The sequence below is a fragment of the Bufo bufo genome, chromosome 8, assembly GCF_905171765.1.
Source record: "Bufo bufo chromosome 8, aBufBuf1.1, whole genome shotgun sequence".
Taxonomy (NCBI): Eukaryota; Metazoa; Chordata; class Amphibia; order Anura; family Bufonidae; genus Bufo; species Bufo bufo.
In genome coordinates, this window is record NC_053396.1 from 169,071,693 (window position 1) to 169,091,315 (window position 19,623).

The following is a 19,623-nucleotide window of genomic DNA, read 5'->3' on the forward strand; positions in this document are numbered from 1 at the left end:
GGACCTTCAGGACGCCTATTACCACGTCCCAATTGTTATGACCCATCAAAAGTACTTAAGAATTGCTGTCTTTATAAAAAAACGTCTCTGTCACTTTCAATTCACAGCCCTCCCCTTCGTGCTCTCCTCAGCCCCAAGGGTATTTTCAAAGATCATGGCAGAGGTCATCAAAACCCTTCACCTAAGAGGCATTCAAATTATACCTTACCTGGACGATTTTCTGGTAGTCGCTCCCTGTGCAGATACCCTTCTGTCCCACCTAGCAGACGTTCAGGAATTTTTTACCACTCTAGGGTGGATCATAAATTTCAAAAAATCTGACTTAAATCCGGCACAAAGAAAGACCTTTTTGGGGGTAACATTAGATTCCCAACAATTAATGTCCTTTCTTCCACAGAACAAACAGATCGAGCTCCAGGAAAAAGTCTCGCTATTCTGCAGCCAAAAATTCACAACGGTAAGAAACCTCATGACCATTCTAGGTATCCTTACGTCAACAATCCAGTTAGTAACGTGGGCCCAATACCACACAACACTGCTTCAGGCGTTCCTCCTATCCTCCTGGGATGGCACCTCCTCGGCCCTGGAAAAGCGAGTGATGATCCCGAAGTTGGTAAAAATATCTCTTATGTGGTGGAGAATCAGAAGACGCCTTCAGACTGGAGTTTCCTGGAGACGAGATCAAATGATCATAACCACAGATGCCAGCAGCATCGGCTGGGGAGGTCACGCAGACAGAAGAGTAGTCCAAGGCACTTGGGGAACAGATCTACTACAAGCCTCCTCCAACTTAAGGGAACTCTCAGTGGTATACAGCATCATGGTCGCTCTCTTTACGCCTAAATCACCAAAAAGTATAAGTCTTCTCAGACAACACTACTACGGTCGCCTATTTAAACAAACAGGAAGGAACCAGGAGTCTCTCCCTAGCAGCTGTAAGCGAAAAAATCTTCTCCTGGGCAGAGAGCAACCTTATTTCCCTTACAGCCCTACATGTCAGAAGAAAATTCTTTGGCCGACTTACTCTCTGAAAGAGGTTGAGTGGTCCCTAAATCCTCAAATATTTCATCAGTTGTGTCTCAAATGGGGGACTCCAAAAGTAGATCTGTTTGCGACAAAGATCAACAAACAGACCAAACAGTTCTGTTCCCTCTCCAAAAGGAACCAGCCACTATGGATAGATGTCCTGTCCCGACCATGGCCAAACTGTCTTCTTTACGCCTTTCCTCCCTTCAGCCTAATATCGAAGACTCAAGATAAAGGTGCAGGAAGAAAAGGCCAAGGTAATCTTTATAGCCCCTCACTGGCCGAGAAGATCTTGGTTCCCCCTGCTACTTCATCTTTCGGCAGGAGAATCCTGGACTCTCCCATCCGTACCGGATCTCCTTCATCTAGGCCCAGTAAATCACCCAAACGTCAAACACTTGAACTTGACGGCCTGGAGACTGAACGCAGTACCTTTTAAAAAAGAAGGGACTCTCTGATTCAGTTATCTCCACTCTTATGCTCAGCCGAAAACCCATAACATCCAGAATTTATCTGCGGACCCGGAAAGCCTTTCAGAAATTCACGGGTGACGTAATTTTGCCAGATATTCCTCAGATTCTGCACTTCCTTCAAGCTGGACTTGACAAAGGCCTCAGACCAGCAACCCTTAGAGTGCAGGTGTCAGCCCTAAGTGCATTTTTGGACATCAAGTTGTCAGAGTCCTCTCTAGTAAAGCGTTTTCTTAAAGGTGCTGTGAGAAAGACCCCTGTAGCCCGTCCTACTGTTGCTCCCTGGGACCTTAACTTAGTGCTGTCTGTCTTAATGTCTCCTTCATTTGAGCCAATTGAAGAAATATCCTTGAGACTTCTCACGTTGAAGACCGTTTTCCTTACGGCCATTACAACTGCCGGAAGAGTTGGGGAGATCCAAGCCTTTTCATATAAACCTCCTTATCTGGCGATCCTCTATGACCGCATAATTCTGAAACATTGCCCAGCCTTCCTACCCAAGGTAGTGTCTAGATTTCACTGCGAACAAGAAGTATCGCTGCCCTCGTTCTGTCCTTCACCAACTTCGGAAAAAGAGAAAATTATCAGAACTTGGTTGTAATCTGCTACCTCAACAGAACCTCATCCTTCAGGCACTCGGACCAACTGTTCCTACAGTACCAAGGGCCCAACAAAGGTCGCGGGGCTAGCAAACCTACGATATCCAGATGGATAAAAAATATGATCAAGCTAGCTTACCTGCAGAAAGACCTCCAGACCCCTGTTGGGCTAAGGGCTCATCCTCATGGGCCGAGGCGGCATCGGTGTCACTAGAACAGATATGTAGGGCCGCAACTTGGGCCAATCCTATGACATTCTTCAATCACTATAGACTGGACATCCTTAAAGGGAGTCTGTCATCGGCATTTCACGTTTGTAACCCTTTCCATAGCTTTCAAGCATGCTTACAGTTAATAAAAAACGTTACCTTTAGCATCAATCCTGGACTTATAAAACCGTTAAAAGACATCTTTGTAGCATATGCAAATGAGGGCTCGCAAGTGCCCAGAGGCGGCATTATGCTCGTAGGTGCCCAGCTAGCTCAGCCTTTTCTTTGCTTCCCCCCGCCCCTTCCTTCCCTCCGCCTGCCCCCTTCCTTCCTGCGCATGCGCTGATGGACCGCCTCCTTTGTGTTTTTGCGTCGTTAGCCGGCGCATGCGCAATAGTTACTGTGATGCCGTACAAGGAATGGGCATCGCAGTGCGCATGCGCCGGCCGACGGACTGAGTGCGCGGGATCTCGGCGAAACAACAAGTTAGTAGATAGGCGGGAAAGGATGGTCGGGCGGAGGGAAGGAAGGGGTGGGGGGGAAGCGAAGAAAAGGTTGAGCTAGCAGGGCACCTACGAGCGTAACGCGTAAGTCCAGGATTGATGCTAAAGGTAACGTTTTTATTAACTGTAAGCATGCTTGAAAAAGCTATGGGAAGGGTTACAAACGTGAAATGCTGATGACAGACTCCCTTTAAAAACCAGGACTTATCATTTGGGCGCAGGGTACTTTATGCTGCTCTCCCTCCCTGATCCTATTACTCTGTTAATCCTCCTGTAAGTGCCGTTGTGGAGGCGTTAGGGAAAAGAAATAATTACTCTTACCGGTAATTGGTTTTTCCGATAGCCTCCACAACGGCACTGGGATTCCCTCCCTGATATATTTATTACATGGATCTAAGTTCTGCTAAGATTTATTGTTTTTTTTTCTAATGATGTAATTGTCCTTGGTTATTAATACATAAGATTTTTAATTTTTTTTGGGCATCACTTCCGTGTCCTCTCTTATTGACTGAATAGGTAAGGGCGAGGAGGCTCTTAAATCTTCTGCTTCTACGTCGTTTCCTGTCTGGGGCGGGGACATCCCTCCTATAAGTACCGTTGCGGAGGCTATCGGAAAAACCAATTACCGGTAAGAGTAATTATTTCTTTTTGTGGGAGTTCTACTTTAAAAGGATTTTCTGAGATTTTAATACCTCAGTATAGGTCATCAGTATCTGATCGGTGGGGATCCGACACCTGGGCCCCCCTGCCGATAAGCAGCAGGTCTTGTGAGGTGCTCCTGGCATGTTAGTACCTACCAAAAGTGATCCAAGAAAGCGAAAATGCAATGAACCAGCAACAGGGTTATGGCAGGGCTTGACAAATTTCCTTGGAATCTAGGAGCCAGCTAAAAAAGTTAGGAGCCAGGCGGAGCCGCGTCATAAAATCTATATTGCGATATAATTTTAAGCATATGCGATATATGTCACAATATATTGTTTTCTATATGGGGGGGGTTAAACTTATTTTTCTTTTTTTTTTTTTTACTTTTTATTTAATAACTATTAGCCTCCTTAAGGGCTAGAACCCTTGTCATATTCACCCTAATAGAGCTCTATTAGGGTGAATAGGACTTTACAGTCTCCCTGCTGCCCTGTGCTTTGTGCCCACAACAGCAGGGAGCTGACCATGGCAGCCAGCCTCTGATCAGCCCCTCCAGCCTTTGATCAGCCCCTCCAGCCTCTCCCTCTTATCAGCCCCCTCTGGTAACAAACCCCCCCCCCCCTTCCCTTCCCAGTATTAATCATTGGTGGTAGTGGCCACAGGGTCGCCCCCCCCCCCCATCATTGGTGGCAGTGGGCAGTTCTGATCGGAGTCCCAGCAGTGTAATGCTGGGGCTCCGATCGGTTACCATGGCAGCCAGGACGCTACTGAAGTCCTGGCTGCGATGGTATGTTAGTGAGCAGCATTATACTCACGTGCGCCGTGATCGCCGGGAGCTCCTTCTTCTCATAGGTCTGTGCGGCGCATTGCTAATGCTATATGAGCCACACAGACAGAAGAAGGAGCGCCTGGCGGCCACGGCGCACGTGAGTATAATGCTGCTCACTAACATACCATGGCAGCCAGGACTTCAGTAGCGTGACTCCTGGCTGCCATGGTAACCGATCGGAGCCCCAGCATTACACTGCTGGGACTCCGATCGGAACTGCCCATTGCCACCAAAGCAGACAAACATTCCCAATACCCGACCTCTGACAGGACGCTGTGATCCGCGCGATTAACCCCTCAACTGAGGGGTTAATTGCGCGGATCACAGCGTGCAGTCATGGGGGCCGGGATATGGCCGGCACATTGGTATTCAGGCATTCATTGGTGGCAGCCGCGCACAGTGGGGGGGGAGGGACTCCTCTCCTTCTCCACTGTGCCGGCTCAGGAAACCATGGTGCGCGCCGAGAGCGCATCTTTGAAAACGGGCTGACAAATACCCAAGCGCCAGGACCAAATCCATGGCGACCTGGCGCCTGGGATTTGTCGAGCTCTGGGTTATGGTGCCCAAGGCTCATTGACTCATGTGGAGGGTGATAGCCGGTGTGATCCCATAGAAGTATTGCAGCACAAATTGCTAGAAAAAAAATCCCTGCTAGCTATGAAAGAAGGGCGGCAGAACACGCAGGGCATCGTAGCCGTGCAGTACGCAATGTTACGGCTGATCAGTGTATATGGATATCTATTTTCATATGAAGAACTTTGTCAGGCAGCTTGCCTTATGGAAGGCAAATGCTTTCGCTCATCATCCAAGCCCATGGACCAGATGTATGAATATGACTCCACTAAAGTAGTCTTTGAGGTGGGGCGTGCCCCTCGTTCAGAGTCCAGAACCCCTTTTAGCTTTTGATGCAGCTGTGTCCTGGGTTAACCTGTGAACAGCAGAGAATCCCTCGCCTTCTGCGTCTTTACTCATTCAGATGTAATTAGATCTCTGTGAAGCTGCGTCTTGTCTGCAGTAATTGGTTATTCCTCCTCCTTCGGGGGATTCGCAGGTTCATAAACTGCCATGGAGCGTCGTTCTGAATTGTTAAAGACCCAGCGGCCTCCCCTTTGTTCTTTTCCGATATTTCATGGAGAACTGTGCGTCTTGACGTATTGATGATGCGATGGATATTTGGTTTGGTAAATGCGAAATTGAATTCCAGATAGCACAGTTTTTTACAGACCTGAAGACGCGGGCTTATCATAGCACAGACGAGTCTTCTAGGCCTGGTAGTGAGATCACACCTTCCAGTACGTTTGTACAATGGGTTAATGGCAATTCGCTATGGGACCAGATCTTGCAGTGTATAGGAGCTACTCCACGAACGAAGGGGTCTAGAAAATGCTTCATCATATGAAACAAATAATTTTGATAAGTGGAAGCTTTAAATAATAAAAGAAATGTTTCCATGTTTTCCCAGATTTCCAGTTACCTGCTGTAGTAGTGTATGTGACGGCCCAGGGTGGCTGGGATTACACCGCCGTTGAGGAAGCAGTGCTCGCATGGTGTGCTGCCTCCCCTTTAGACAACTGATCGGCGGTGGTGTCAGGTGTTGGGCCCCCCACCACTCAGATATCTATGACCTATTCTGAGGATAGGTCATCACCATTCACTGCCTGCACAAGGGGTTTTCCCAACTCAGACGATGTCTGATAGGTGCAGGTCCCACCTCTAGGACCCTACATCTATCTTATAAACGCACTGTGCATGCGCGACTGCCCTCTATTCATTTGGGGCTGCCGAAAATTGCTAAGCGATGACTCGGCTATTTCTGTCTGGAAAAAAGTAGTGAATGGAAGTTGTGGCTGCGCAATCGCTGTGCCCTCCCATTCATTTCTGTCAGCTATTTTTGGTGGGCCAATTGGAAAGCATGGTGGTGACCGGACCCGGCCCTTCTGGCTACCACCTTCCTCGCTCCGTTCTCGATGTAGGTGGGGGTCCCATCTCTGGGAGCTGCACCTATCAGACAATGGGAGCTTATCCAAGTGATATGCCCCCATTATCTGAGATGGGAATACCCTTTTATATTTTGTCACAGATGAAAACTTGTAGTTACATACACTTATGTTCGTGATTGCACAGTTCAAAGAAAGTGTTTATTGCCCCTGCTCTCTTTAAAAGTTTTCCCCTTTTTGTTTTTCTATCTCCACTGGGCAGTAGGCACACAATTACATTTGGGCACTATCTGAATAAATAGCAATACTCCTAAGTACTAAAGAGGATAAAGAAAATAATACTGGCAAGGGCTCATGCACGCAACAGTATGTTCGGTCCACATCCGATCCTTATTTTTTGCAGATCCATTCGTTTCAATGTAAGACCTTGTCGGCAAAACATCCAAAAATAGGACATGTTCTATCTTTCTTGCAGGGCTGCGGAATGGACATACATTGAAATGAATGGATCTGCAAAAAATGAAAGGATTTCTACAGTAGTTTGAAAAAAAAAAAAGTGGTGGCATGCACGATGCCAGGATCGGTGCTTTGTAAATCCGTGATTTCTGGACCACAAAACTGCTACGGCCTTGTGCATGAGCCCTAATAAATGTTCTCTATGCCTTCTTAAAGGGGTTGTCAGAGTTATGAAAAAAAAAAATACATACCACTGTAAATCTGATAGTCAGCAATATATACATAAGCTAAGCAAGTTTTAGGCTAAAATCTATTTCCTCGTTTCCCTTGTTCTCTTCTGGCCTCTGTTTACCTGCAGTAACAACAGTCTCTGAGGTTTTCCTCATAAATATTTGTGTGCCCCCTGGACCCCCCCCCCCTCCCCTCCCCGCTCTGCAAAGGGCGTGAATAACAGTGCTGCCCTGAGTGACATGTCTGCCTGCTCGGATACTTAACAGCATGTTGTATGTGTAGGACTACAAGTCCCAGCTGTACAATGACACTGCTGATACACACATGATCTCCCCCTACCTGTTCTTGTGCAATGCTCTGGAGAACTTCTGCAGTCTGTCAGCTATGTGTCTGCAGTATGAGGAGGGAAGAACCTGTGCCCAGCAGTTGTCTCTTCACTGCCTTCTGCTGCTGCTCAGCGAAGCCTCCAGCCCTGAGTCTGTGCTGCTGATGGTAGAAGGGGTTAAAGTGGTTGTCTCACTTCAGTAAGTGGCATTTATCACACAGAGAGTTAATGCAAGCCACTTACTAATATATTGTTATTATCTATATTGCTTCCTTTGCCGGCTGGGTTCATTTTTCCATTACATTATACACTGCTCGTTACCATGGTTACAGACCACCCTGCATCAGTGGTGGTCGTGCTTGCACACTAGAGGAAAAAGCACTAGCCTATGTGTACTCCCATGGTCCTGGCCACCAGAGAGGCTGATGCTTTTTTGTTATAGTGTGCAAGCATGACCACCACTGATGGATTGCAGGGTGGTCTGTAACTATGGAAACGAGCAGTGTATAATGTGATGGAAAAATGAATCCAGCCAGCAAAGGAAGCAATATGGACGATCACAGTACATTAGTAAGTGCCTTGTATTAACTTTCTCTACATCAGGCATGCTCAACCTGCGGCCCTCCAGCTGTTGTATAACTACAACTCCCACGATTCCCTTCTGTAGGATAATAGCTATAGGCTGTCAGGGAATAATGGGAGTTGTAGTTTTGCAACAGCTGGAGGGCCGCAGGTTGAGCATGCCTGCTCTACATGATAAATGCAACTTACTGAAGTGAGACAACCTATTTAACCACCTCCCGTCACACTAACGCTGATAGGCGTCAGGACGGTGGTGCTCCCAGGTCTCGAGACCCGAGATTTCATGTGAACGCGCGTTCACAGGATCGCGAGGTAAGGCTACTTTCACACCTGCGTTTAGGTCGGATCCGTCTGGTATGTGCCCAGACGGATCCGCACCTATAATACAAACGTTTAGATCCGTTCAGAACGGATCCGTTTGCATTACCATGAACAAAAAAAAAAAAAAATTTATTTTATTTTTTTTTTATTTTTTTTCGGTCATGATGATGCAAACGGATCCGTTTTGACTTTACATTGAAAGTCAATGGGGGACGGATCCGTTTGAAAATTGAGCCATACTGTGTCATCATATAAGTCTGGACGGATCAGTTTGCCTCCGCACGGCCAGGCGGGCACCCGAACGCTGCAAGCAGCGTTCAGGTGTCCGCTCACTGAGCGGAGCGGAGGCTGAGCGCTGGCAGGCGGATGCATTCTCAGTGGATCCGCCTCCATTGAGAATGCATCAGGGCTGGACGGCTGCGTTCGGGACCGCTCGTGAGCTCCTTCAAACGGAGCTCACGAGCGGACACCTGAACGCAGGTGTGAAAGTAGCCTAAGTCTGGACGGATCCGTTTGCCTCCGCACGGCCAGGCGGAGCCCTGAACGCTGCAAGCTGCGTTCAGGTGTCCGCCTGCTGAGCGGAGCAGAGGACAAACGGAGCCAGACTGATGCATTCTGAGCGGATCCGCATCCATTCAGAATGCATTAGGGCTGGACGGATCCGTTCGGGGCCGCTTGTGAGCCCCTTCAAACGGAACTCACAAGCGGAGCCCCGAACGCTAGTGTGAAAGTAGCCTAAGCAAGTTGATCTACAGCCTGCCAGCGGCGATCATTCGCCATTTGTTAACAGCGTCTGATATACCTGGTCCTCTGGTGGTCCCTTTTACTTGGATCGACCACCTGAGGACACAGGCAGCTCTGTAAGTAGCACCAATCACCACACACACTACACTCCCCCCCCCCCCCCCTCGTCACTTATTAACCCCTGATCACCCCATATAGGCTCCCTGATCACCCCCCTGTCATTGATCACCCCCCTGTAAGGCTCCATTCAGACGTCCGTATGTGTTGTGCGGATCCGCAAAACACGGACATCGGCAATGTGCTTTCCGCATTTTGCGGATCCACGCATTGCCAGAACTATATAGAAAATGCCTTTTCTTGTCCGCAATTGCGGACAAGAATAGGACATGTTCTATATTTTTGCGGAACGGAAGTGCAGATCCGCAATTCCAGATCCGAACGGGACAAAGTCTGTCCCCATAGAAATGAATGGGTCCGCAATTCCGTTCCGCAAAATGCGGAACAAAATTGCGGACGTGTGAATGGGGCCTAAGGGTCCCTTATCACCGCCAGTTAGTTAGCTACTTGTTAGGTAGTTAGCGCCCAGCCCACCGCAGTCACTGATTAGTCGCTGATTAGCGTCATCGCTGTCGCTAACCAGCACTAGTACTATATAGTATCTGTAAGTGATCAAGACTGATCGCAATCAGATCTATATCAGTACATTAGGGTCACCTTTAGACTCTACAAAAAAACGCAGTGTTCGCCCGATCAGGCCTGATCTTGTGCGCACACTTGCGTTAAGTCCGCCCCACTGCAGTGACAGAAATTGTTTTTTTCTGATCACTGCAAAAACACCGTAAAATCGCTGCGGCGCTATAAAGATCACTTTTTGGATCTTTATTAGCGATCGCAGCTTTTTTTTTTTTCATCTACATTGATCGATGCGAATGAAGAAATCTGTGCCGTTCATTTTTTCTTTCAGCCCAGAGGCTGAACGAAAAAAAAACAACTCATTACCCGTATGCTCAATATAAGGCCTCATGCACACGACCGTGCCGTTTTTTGCGGTCCGCAAACCGCGGATCTGCAAAAAACGGAAGGCACCTGTGTTGACTTCCGCAATTTGCGGAACGGGCGCCGGCAATATAAATGCCTATTCTTGGGGGCCGCGGAACGGAGCCACGGATGCAGACAGCACACTGAGTGCTGTCCGCATCTTTTGCGGCCCCATTGAAATGAATGGCTCGGATGCGGACCCAAACAATGGTCGTGTGCATGAGGCCTAAGGAAAATAGCAGAAACACCTAATGCTGGCCATACATGTAATGATTGCGGAGACCCTCAAATGCCAGGGCAGTACAAACACCCCACAAATGACCCCATTTTGGAAAGAAGACACTCCAAGGTATTCGCTGAGGGGCATATTGAGTCCATGAAAGATTGAAAGAGGAAAAAACAAAATCAATTTCCGCTAACTTGTGCCAAAAAAAAAAAAAATCTTCTATGAACTTGCCTTGCCCCTCACGGAATACCTTGGGGTGTCTTCTTTCCAAAATGGGGTCACGTGTGGTATTTATACTGCCTTGGCATTTTAGGGGCCCTAGAAGCGTGAGAAGTAGTTTGGAATCCAAATGCGTAAAAATGCCCTGTGAAATCCTAAAGGTACTCATTGGAATTCGGGCCCCTTTGCGCACCTAGGCTGCAAAAAAGTGTCACACGTGGTATCGCAGTACTCAGAAGAAGTAGGGCGATGTCTTTTGGGGTGTATTTTTACATATACCCATGCTGGGTGAGAAATATCTCTGTAAATTGACAACTTTGTATAAAAAAATGGAAAAAGTTGTCATTTACAGAGATATTTCTCACACACAGTATGGGTATATGTAAAAATACACCTCAAAACACATTGCCCTACTTCTTCTGAGTACGGCGATACCACATGTGTGACACTTTTTTGCAGCCTAGGTGCGTAAAGGGACCCAAATTCCAATGAGTACTTTTAGGATTTCACAGGGCATTTTTTTACGCATTTGGATTCCAAACTACTTCTCACGATTTAGGGCCCCTAAAATGCCAGGGCAGTATAAATACCCCACAAGTGACCCCATTTTAGAAAGAAGACACCCCAAGGTATTTCGTGAGGGGTATGGTGAGTTCATGTAAAATTTTATTTTTTGTCACAAGTTAGTGAAATATGAGACTTTGTAAGAATTATTTTTATTTTTTTTAATTTCCGCTAACTTGTGCCACAAAAAAAAATCTTCTATGAACTCGCCATGCCCCTCACGGAATACCTTGGTGTGTCTTCTTTCCAAAATGGGGTCACTTGTGGGGTATTTATACTGCCCTGGCATTTTAGGGGCCCTAAAGCGTGAGAAGTAGTTTGGAATCCAAATGCGTAAAAATGCCCTGTGAAATCCTAAAGATACTCATTGGAATTCGGGCCCCTTTGCGCACCTAGGCTGCAAAAAAGTGTCACACATGTGGGATCGCGGTACTCAGGAGAAGTAGGGCGATGTGTTTGGGGTGTATTTTTACATATACCCATGCTGTGTGTGAGAAATATCTCTGTAAATGACAACTTTTTTTACTTTTTTTTTTTTTTTTATACAAATTTGTCAATTTACAGAGATATTTCTCTCACCCAGCATGAGTATATGTAAAAATACACCGCAAAACACATCGCCCTACTTCTTCCGAGTACGGCGATACCACAAGTGTGACACTTTTTTGCAGCCTAGGTGCGTAAAGGGGCCGAAAGTCCCAACGAGTACCTTTTTTAGGCTTTACAGGGTTGCTCACAATTTAACCCCGCCCAAAATGCCAGGGCAGTAAACACACCCCACAAATGACCCCATTTCGGAAAGTAGACACCCCAAGGTATTCACTGAGAGGCATCGTGAGTCCGTAGGAGATTTAAATTTTTTTTGCCAGAAGTTAGCAGAAATGGAAACTTTATTTTTATTTATTTTTTCCTCAAAGTGTCATTTTGCGCTAACTTGTGAAAAAAAATTAAATCGTACATGACTTTACCATGCCCCTCCGAGAATACTTTTAGGTGTCTTCTTTCTAAAATGGGGTCATTTGGGGGGTATTTATACTATCCTGGCATTCTAGCACCTCAAGAAACATGACAGGTGCTCAGAAAGTCAGAGCTGCTTTAAAATGCGGAAATTCACATTTTTGCACCATAGTTTGTAAACTCTATAACTTTTGCGCAAACTAATAAATATACACTTATTGGATTATTTTTTTTAGCAAAGACATGTAGCACAATACATTTCTATACAAGTTTGTATCAGAATTTAATTATATTTGAACAATTTTACCTGAAAAGGTTAAAAATACACTTTTTTTTGAGAAAATTGCGGACTATTTTGATTAATATCAGAAAAATGTCAGCAGCAATCAAATACCACCAAAAGAAAGCTGTATTTGTGAGAAGAAAAGGAGGTAAAATTAATTTGGGTGCCAAGTTGCATGACCGAGCAATAAACCGTTAAAGTTGTGAAGTGCCGATTTGTAAAAAAAGGGCCTGGTCACTAGGGGGGTATAAACCTGTGGTCCTTAAGTGGTTAATCTTTCCTTTAGAATCCAGTGGAAGGGAGACACAGGGCAGACAGGAGCAGATGGCAGTGCATGGGGGCGGGGCCAGCACAGTGATGGCATTGCATGGGGGCGTGGCCAGCACAGTGATGGCAGTGCATGGGGGCGTGGCCAGCACAGTGACGCCTCGTGCACAGACCTGCTCCTCAGGCTTGTGTACGAGACCTCATAAGAGCAGGGAGAGACGCTGACATCACAGGTCATGTGACCCTCAGTGAAATCTGAGAAAGGAGCCACTGCAGATGAAGGAAGTGAATTGAAAACCTTTTTACATTTCATTAGTTAGAAACATACAAAGAACAAAAAAATAACTCGGACAACCCCTTTAACGTGCTCAGTTTCTTCTCTAGTGCGCTCCCAGTCAGTACATGCACTATTAGGGTCATAGGGTTCAGCCTACTAGGCTAGCGGCTTACAACTGCAGTGAGACATTTATATAACAAATAGGATGGGTTTTTGTTGCGGCTGTCGCGGTCCCAGCTTGTTGCATTGCGGCACCATTGACTCTTGTTACAAAAAATGGGTCCTGTAGTCTCCCCATTCCAGTTATTCCTTTAGTTGCCCTTCTCTGAGCCCTCTCCAGCTCTGCTATGTCTTTCTCCTGCACAGTACTCTATGTGCGGTCTGACTAGTGATTTGTAAAGTGGAAGGACTATTGGGATAATTTGTAGAACTGGCTTAGTTGCCCATAGCAACCAATTAGATTCCTCCTTTCATTTTCCAAAGGAGCTGTCAAAAATGAAAGGTGAAGTCTGATTGGTTGCTATAAGCAACTAAGCCAATTATACTTTACACCAGTTTGATAAATGACCCCATATGGTCTCATCACGGGCATCTATGCCCCTTTTGATGCCCCCCTTAATCTTATTGGCCTTGGCAGCAGCTGCCTGACGCTGGCGTCGGTGTCACCCGGTGTTTTCCTCTTGTAATTCACCTCGGCGTGTATTTTTCACTCCCACATGCATGACCTTACGTCTATCATTATTAGTAGAGATGAACGAATTTCATATTTTGAGAGCAGAATTGCGTTTTGGATTCCGTTACCATGGACCATAACGCAATTCTATGACTGAGGCATTCCGTTATTCATTCTGTCATAACAGAAGTCTATGGGCTGCAAAACGGATCCGTCCTCTCCTGCATAACGGAAATGAGACGGACCCGTTTTGCAGCCCATAGACTTCTGTTATGATAGAACGAGTAACAGAATGCCTCCGTCATAGAACTGCGTTATGGTCCGTGGTAATGGAATCCATAACGCAATTCTGCTTTTACCACCAAACGAAGAGTGAACGAATTTCATAACCTGAAATTGCCTCCTCTGTAATTATTAGACGTCCCGTCCTGTAGCGGGGGCATCCCGAGCCTTCACGGCAAGTTCAACAGTTGTAATGCGGAGTTTTGCAGTTGAGCGACTCCAGGTTTCACGCATACTTGCGTCTCCTCTCGTAATCCGCTTGCAGGATGGGTTTTGTGTACCATGGTGCTGACATCCTTGTCATGATGGATTATGGCTGTGACTGCTGAGAGTCCCTAAAATAACATATTTGTCATCGATGTGTCCTCCGGGTGGCGGTGAGATAAATGAGAACTGATTAGCACATCAGAAGAAAAACCAGAGCGACCACAGCAGATAATAGACAGTGAATGGGAATTATGGGAAAGATTCTGTTTGGTTGTGATGAGAAAATATGGTGAAAATGGCCGCTTAGTCGTCTGCCTGTAATAGACCAGCGCCTGCGCTGAATGCATTAGATGCAGGTAGTAGAAAGGATTCTACTTTTTATTCTATTTTTGACATTTTCTCTCTTAATTCCATTCCTATATTGTACTTGTTTCCTCCTCAGTGGATGAAGACTAGATGGTACACGGCTAATGTTGTTTCTTCTGGACGCTGTTTTCTTTCCTTAGACTTATCCAAAAACCGGTTTACAGAGCTCCCGCACGACGTCTGTCTGTTCGCACCGATTGAAACCTTAAATTTATATCACAATTGCATCAAGGGCATTCCAGAGACCATAAAAAATCTCCAGATGTTAACGTACCTAAATATCAGGTAGGTGGGTTCTCCCCTACACATTTATACCATCCATGTCGTATGCTAGCCTTATAATAAAACACTCTTTCTTGTATTAGTATTAAAAGTGTAACTCCTTGGGGACAAAAAAAAAATGCTGCTCTGTGTAGAAGCTGCCAGCGATGACGTGATGGAACGGCACTAATCGCTTCAGCCAGTCAGTAACCTCGGCCATTACGTATTGTACTTAAAGGGGTTTTCCGAGCGTTTTATTTTTTATGAGGTCCTATCCTCTTGATAGGTTATCAGTATCTAATAGGTGGAAGTCCGACCCCCTGGGACCCTTACCAAGCACAACAACGTACTTTGTATAGTGCCTGTGCTTGGTATCGCGCTCAGCCCCGTTCACTTCAATGAGGCTGAGCTGCACCTAGGCCACGAGACTCATGAACGTGACTGGCTTAGAAAAAGCTGGAGAAGGCCACGGTTCTACTGCGAGCTCTGGTGTCCCCTCAAACAGCTGATCGGTCATCAGTAAAAAAAATGAAAAAAAACAAAAAACTAATAAAAGTCCTCTAATGACATCACCAAGAGGTGAGCCCAGCAGCCCAGTATGTGACCATTAACCACCTCCGGACCGCCTAACGCAGATTCGCGTTCCGGAGGTGGCAGCGCTGCGCACAGTCACGCATATACGCGTCATCTCGCGAGACGCGAGATTTCGCTCCAAGCCGGCCCGCGCATGCGCATCGCGGGCCGGCAAAAGTTAAAGAACAAGTTCGTCACCAGCCTGCCAGCAGCGATCATTGGCTGGCAGGCTGGCGATTTTTAAAAAATCCAATCACAAGCCATATAACAGATCATATTAGTAAATATGATCTGTTATATGGCTTCTCTGCTCCTGTGCTGGTCCTTTTCGTCGGTTGGATCCAGCACAGGAGCAGACTGAACTGTGAGTAGCACCAACACTACACCTTAGCCCCAGATCACCCCCCTGCACCCCAATTAACCCTTTGATCACCCCTTTGATCGCCCCTGTCAATCACCAGTGAAAGGAAAAAAAGTGATCAGTGTAAACTGTCACTTTTTTTTTTTTCACTAGTATTGGCTGTTAGGTTTTAGGGATAGTTTAGGCCCCTTGGTTAGGTAGTTAGCGTCAGTTAGCGCCCACCCCACCGCACCGCAGTCACTTTTATTCGCTGAATAGCGTATCGCTAATCAGCATTTGTACTTTTATAGTATCTGTAAGTGATCAAAACTGATCACGGTCAGATCTATAATAGTATTAGTGTCACTTTAGTTCGCCCTCCACCCAAAACGCAGTGTTTGCCCGATCAGGCCTGATCGGTCGCCCACACGTGCGTTCACCCACGCCCGCCCCACCGCAGTGACAAAAAATATATATTTTTTGATCACTGCACATTCATTTTACACGCACTGCGGCGATAAAAAAATCTGTTTTGATATTTTTTATCAACCGCAGCGGCCTCCGGTACTTCGCTAGCCTCCCCTTTGTAAGACAGGCTTGCTTTTTTTCTTGGGTAGTCTCAGGGAATACCCCTAAATTTAGTAGTCCAAAATGTCAAACAGGGGGTATTCTTCTGAAGAGGCCTACAGGATTCTGACCCAGTCGGATGAGGAGTGGGAACCCTCATCTGACGAATCTAGCGGGTCAGAATATGAACCTGTAGAAAGCAGTGGCTCTCTGACCCAAAGTTCGGACGAGGAGGTGGAGGTCCCTGGCAGCACCAGGCGTACCCGGCCCCATGTCGCTAGACCACAGGTTATGCAGGATCCGCTTCAAGAGCAGCAGAGTGGGGCTGTCGCTGCCGGATCACGTGGTGAGGCATACACCAGCAGCGCAGCCCTCCCTGGACCTAGTACCAGCACTGCCGTACAACATGGTGACGTGGCGAGCACCAGAAGGGCAGTTGAAGCTGGTACGGTGGCACGTGCACTAGTTACCCCGTCGCAGCCACCGCAAAGACAGGCCCGTAGAGCCCCTAGAATCCCTGAGGTGCTGGCAAACCCTGATTGGCAGTCACCAACTTCAGCCGCACCTGTAGTTCCCCCTTTCACCGCCCAGTCTGGAGTTCGGGTTGAGACGGCTCAAATCGGTTCGGCCCTGGGATTTTTTGAGCTGTTCTTGACTGCGGAGCTCTTGGACTTAATCGTGGCAGAGACCAACCAGTATGCCACACAATTTATATCCGCCAACCCGGGAAGCTTTTATGCCCAGCCTTTCCGGTGGAAACCAGTCTAAGTTTCCGAAATTAAAATTTTTTTGGGCCTTCTCCTCAACATGGGCCTGACAAAAAAGCATGAATTGCGGTCATATTGGTCAACGCACCCGATTCATCACATGCCCATGTTCTCTGCTGCTATGTCCAGGGCACGATTTGAGGCCATCCTCCGTTTCCTGCATTTTAGCGACAACACCACCTCCCGTCCCAGAGGCCACCCAGCTTTTGACCGGCTCCACAAAATTCGGCCCCTCATAGACCATTTCAACCAGAAATTTGCAGATTTGTATACCCCCGAGCAAAACATCTGCGTAGACGAGTCCCTAATACATTTTACCGGGCGCCTTGGCTTCAAACAGTACATCCCAAGCAAGCGTGCCCGGTATGGGGTCAAATTGTATAAGCTCTGTGAAAGGGCCACAGGCTATACCCACAAATTTCGTGTCTATGAGGGAAAAGATCAGACCCTGGAGCCGGTCGGTTGCCCTGACTACCTGGGGAGCAGTGGAAAGACAGTCTGGGACTTGGTGTCACCCTTATTCGGCAAGGGGTACCATCTTTATGTGGACAATTTTTACACAAGTGTGGCCCTCTTTAGGCATTTGTTTCTAGAACGGATTTGCGCCTGTGGCACCGCGCGAACTAGTCGCGTGGGCTTCCCCCAACGGCTTGTAACCACCCGTCTTGCAAGGGGGGGAGAGGGCTGCCTTGTGTAACGAAGAACTGCTCGCGGTGAAATGGAGAGACAAGCGTGACGTTTACATGCTCTCCTCCATTCACGCAGACACGACAATCCAAATTGAGCGAGCAACCCGTGTCATTGAAAAGCCCCTCTGTGTCCACGACTATAATGCGCTCATGGGAGGGGTGGACTTCAATGACCAGATGTTGTCTCCGTATTTAGTTTCCCGCAGAACCAGACGCTGGTATAAGAAGGTGTCTGTATATTTAATTCAATTGGCGCTGTACAATAGTTTTGTTCTCTACAGTAAGGCTGGGAGAACACGATCTTTCCTCAAATTCCAGGAAGAGATCATCGAGAACCTCCTTTACCCAGGAGGTTCCGTGGCCCCATCCCCCAGTGTAGTTAGCCGTCTACACGAGCGACATTTCCCCAGTGTCGTTCCTGGTACCTCAACCCAACCGTCACCCCGAAAAAGATGTCGTGTCTGTAGCAGGAGTGGAATAAGGCGTGACACCCGCTATTTCTGTCCTGACTGTGCTGACCACCCTGCCCTATGCTATGGAGAGTGTTTCCGGAAGTACCACACACAGGTACACCTAGCATAGGGATTGCATCTCACAGGACAGGCACACAGGGCTATTAGGGCCCTTTTACTCTCAGCTGCTGCAAACCTCTCCTTTCACCTGGGATAAAGTGCATAACGTACTTCGCCACATCTTTGGGCAATTTGCGCTTTGCACATTGTCCCATGGGGAAGGAGAGGTTTGTTCTATAAAGGTAAAAAAAAACTAAACAAAAAAAAAATTACCGGTAAGTAAAAAAGTTAAAAAAGTTTAAAAAAGTTAATATGTTCTGTTCTAAAGTTAATAAAGTTATTGCTTTGCGGCCTGGTTTTTTCTTTTTTGTTTTGTTTTTTTTACCTTCCAGGTGGACCAACCGATCGACTAGCTGCAGCACTGATGTGCATTCGGACAGAAGCATTGTGCTGCTGTCAGATTACACGCAAGTCGGTGTATGCGGCGCTGCAAGACGAGATTTCTCCTCTGCAGTAAAAGATATGTTTGCCGAGGCATATGAGCTGAGGAGGTGGCGGTGTTCATATACTTTGGCAAACACTTTGTATATATAAAAAAAAAAATCCCGGCAATGATTTATTCATCCACATCGATTGATGTGAATGGAGAAATCTGGTTTGCCAGGGCATACGAGCTGAAGTGGGTATGGATGTTGGGCGGAGCTCCTATGTCCTGGCAGACGCCTTTCCCCTCCTTTTTTCTTTTTTTGGCAGAGATTTTTTCATCCACATTGATCGATGCGAATGAAGAAATCTGTGCCGTTCATTTTTTTCTTTCAGCCCAGAGGCTGAACGGAAAAAAAAAATCTCATTACCCGTATGCTCAATATAAGGAGAATAGCAGAAACTCCTAATGCTGGGCATACATGTAATGATTGCGGAGACCCTCAAATGCCAGGGCAGTACAAACACCCCACAAATAACACCATTTTGGAAAGAAGACACCCCAAGGTATTCGCTGAGGGGCATATTGAGTCCATGAAAGATTGAAATTTTTGTCCCAAGTTAGCGGAAAGGGAGACTTTGTGAGAACAAAATCCAAAAAATCAATTTCCGCTAACTTGTGCCAAAATTTTATTTTTTCAATGAACTCGCCATGCCCCTCATTGAATACCTTGGGGTGTCTTCTTTCCAAAATGGGGTCACATGTGGGGTATTTATACTGCCCTGGCATTTTAGGGGCCCCAAAGCGTGAGAAGAAGTCTGGTATCCAAATGTCTAAAAATGCCCTCCTAAAAGGAATTTGGGCCCCTTTGCCCACCTAGGCTGCAAAAAAGTGTCACACATGTGGTATCTCCGTATTCAGCAGAAGTTGGGGAATATGTTTTGGGGTGTCATTTTACATATACCCATGCTGGGTGAGATAAATATCTTGGTCAAATGCCAACTTTGTATAAAAAAAATGGGAAAAGTTGTCTTTTGCCAAGATATTTCTCTCACCCAGCATGGGTATATGTAAAATGACACCCCAAAACACATTCCTTACCTTCTCCTGAGTACGGAGATACCAGATGTGTGACACTTTTTTGCAGCCTAGCTGGGCAAAGGGGCACACATTCCAAAGAGCACCTTTCAGATTTCACAGGTCATTTACCTACTTACCAGACATTAGGGCCCCTGGAAAATGCCCCACAAGTGACCC

General features: G+C 46.7%; 1 pseudogene; it reads left to right on the plus strand.

Annotated features, from left to right (window-relative positions):
• Positions 1–19,623, plus strand: part of LOC120978106 — a 135,662-nt pseudogene that overhangs the window by 29,533 nt on the left and 86,506 nt on the right.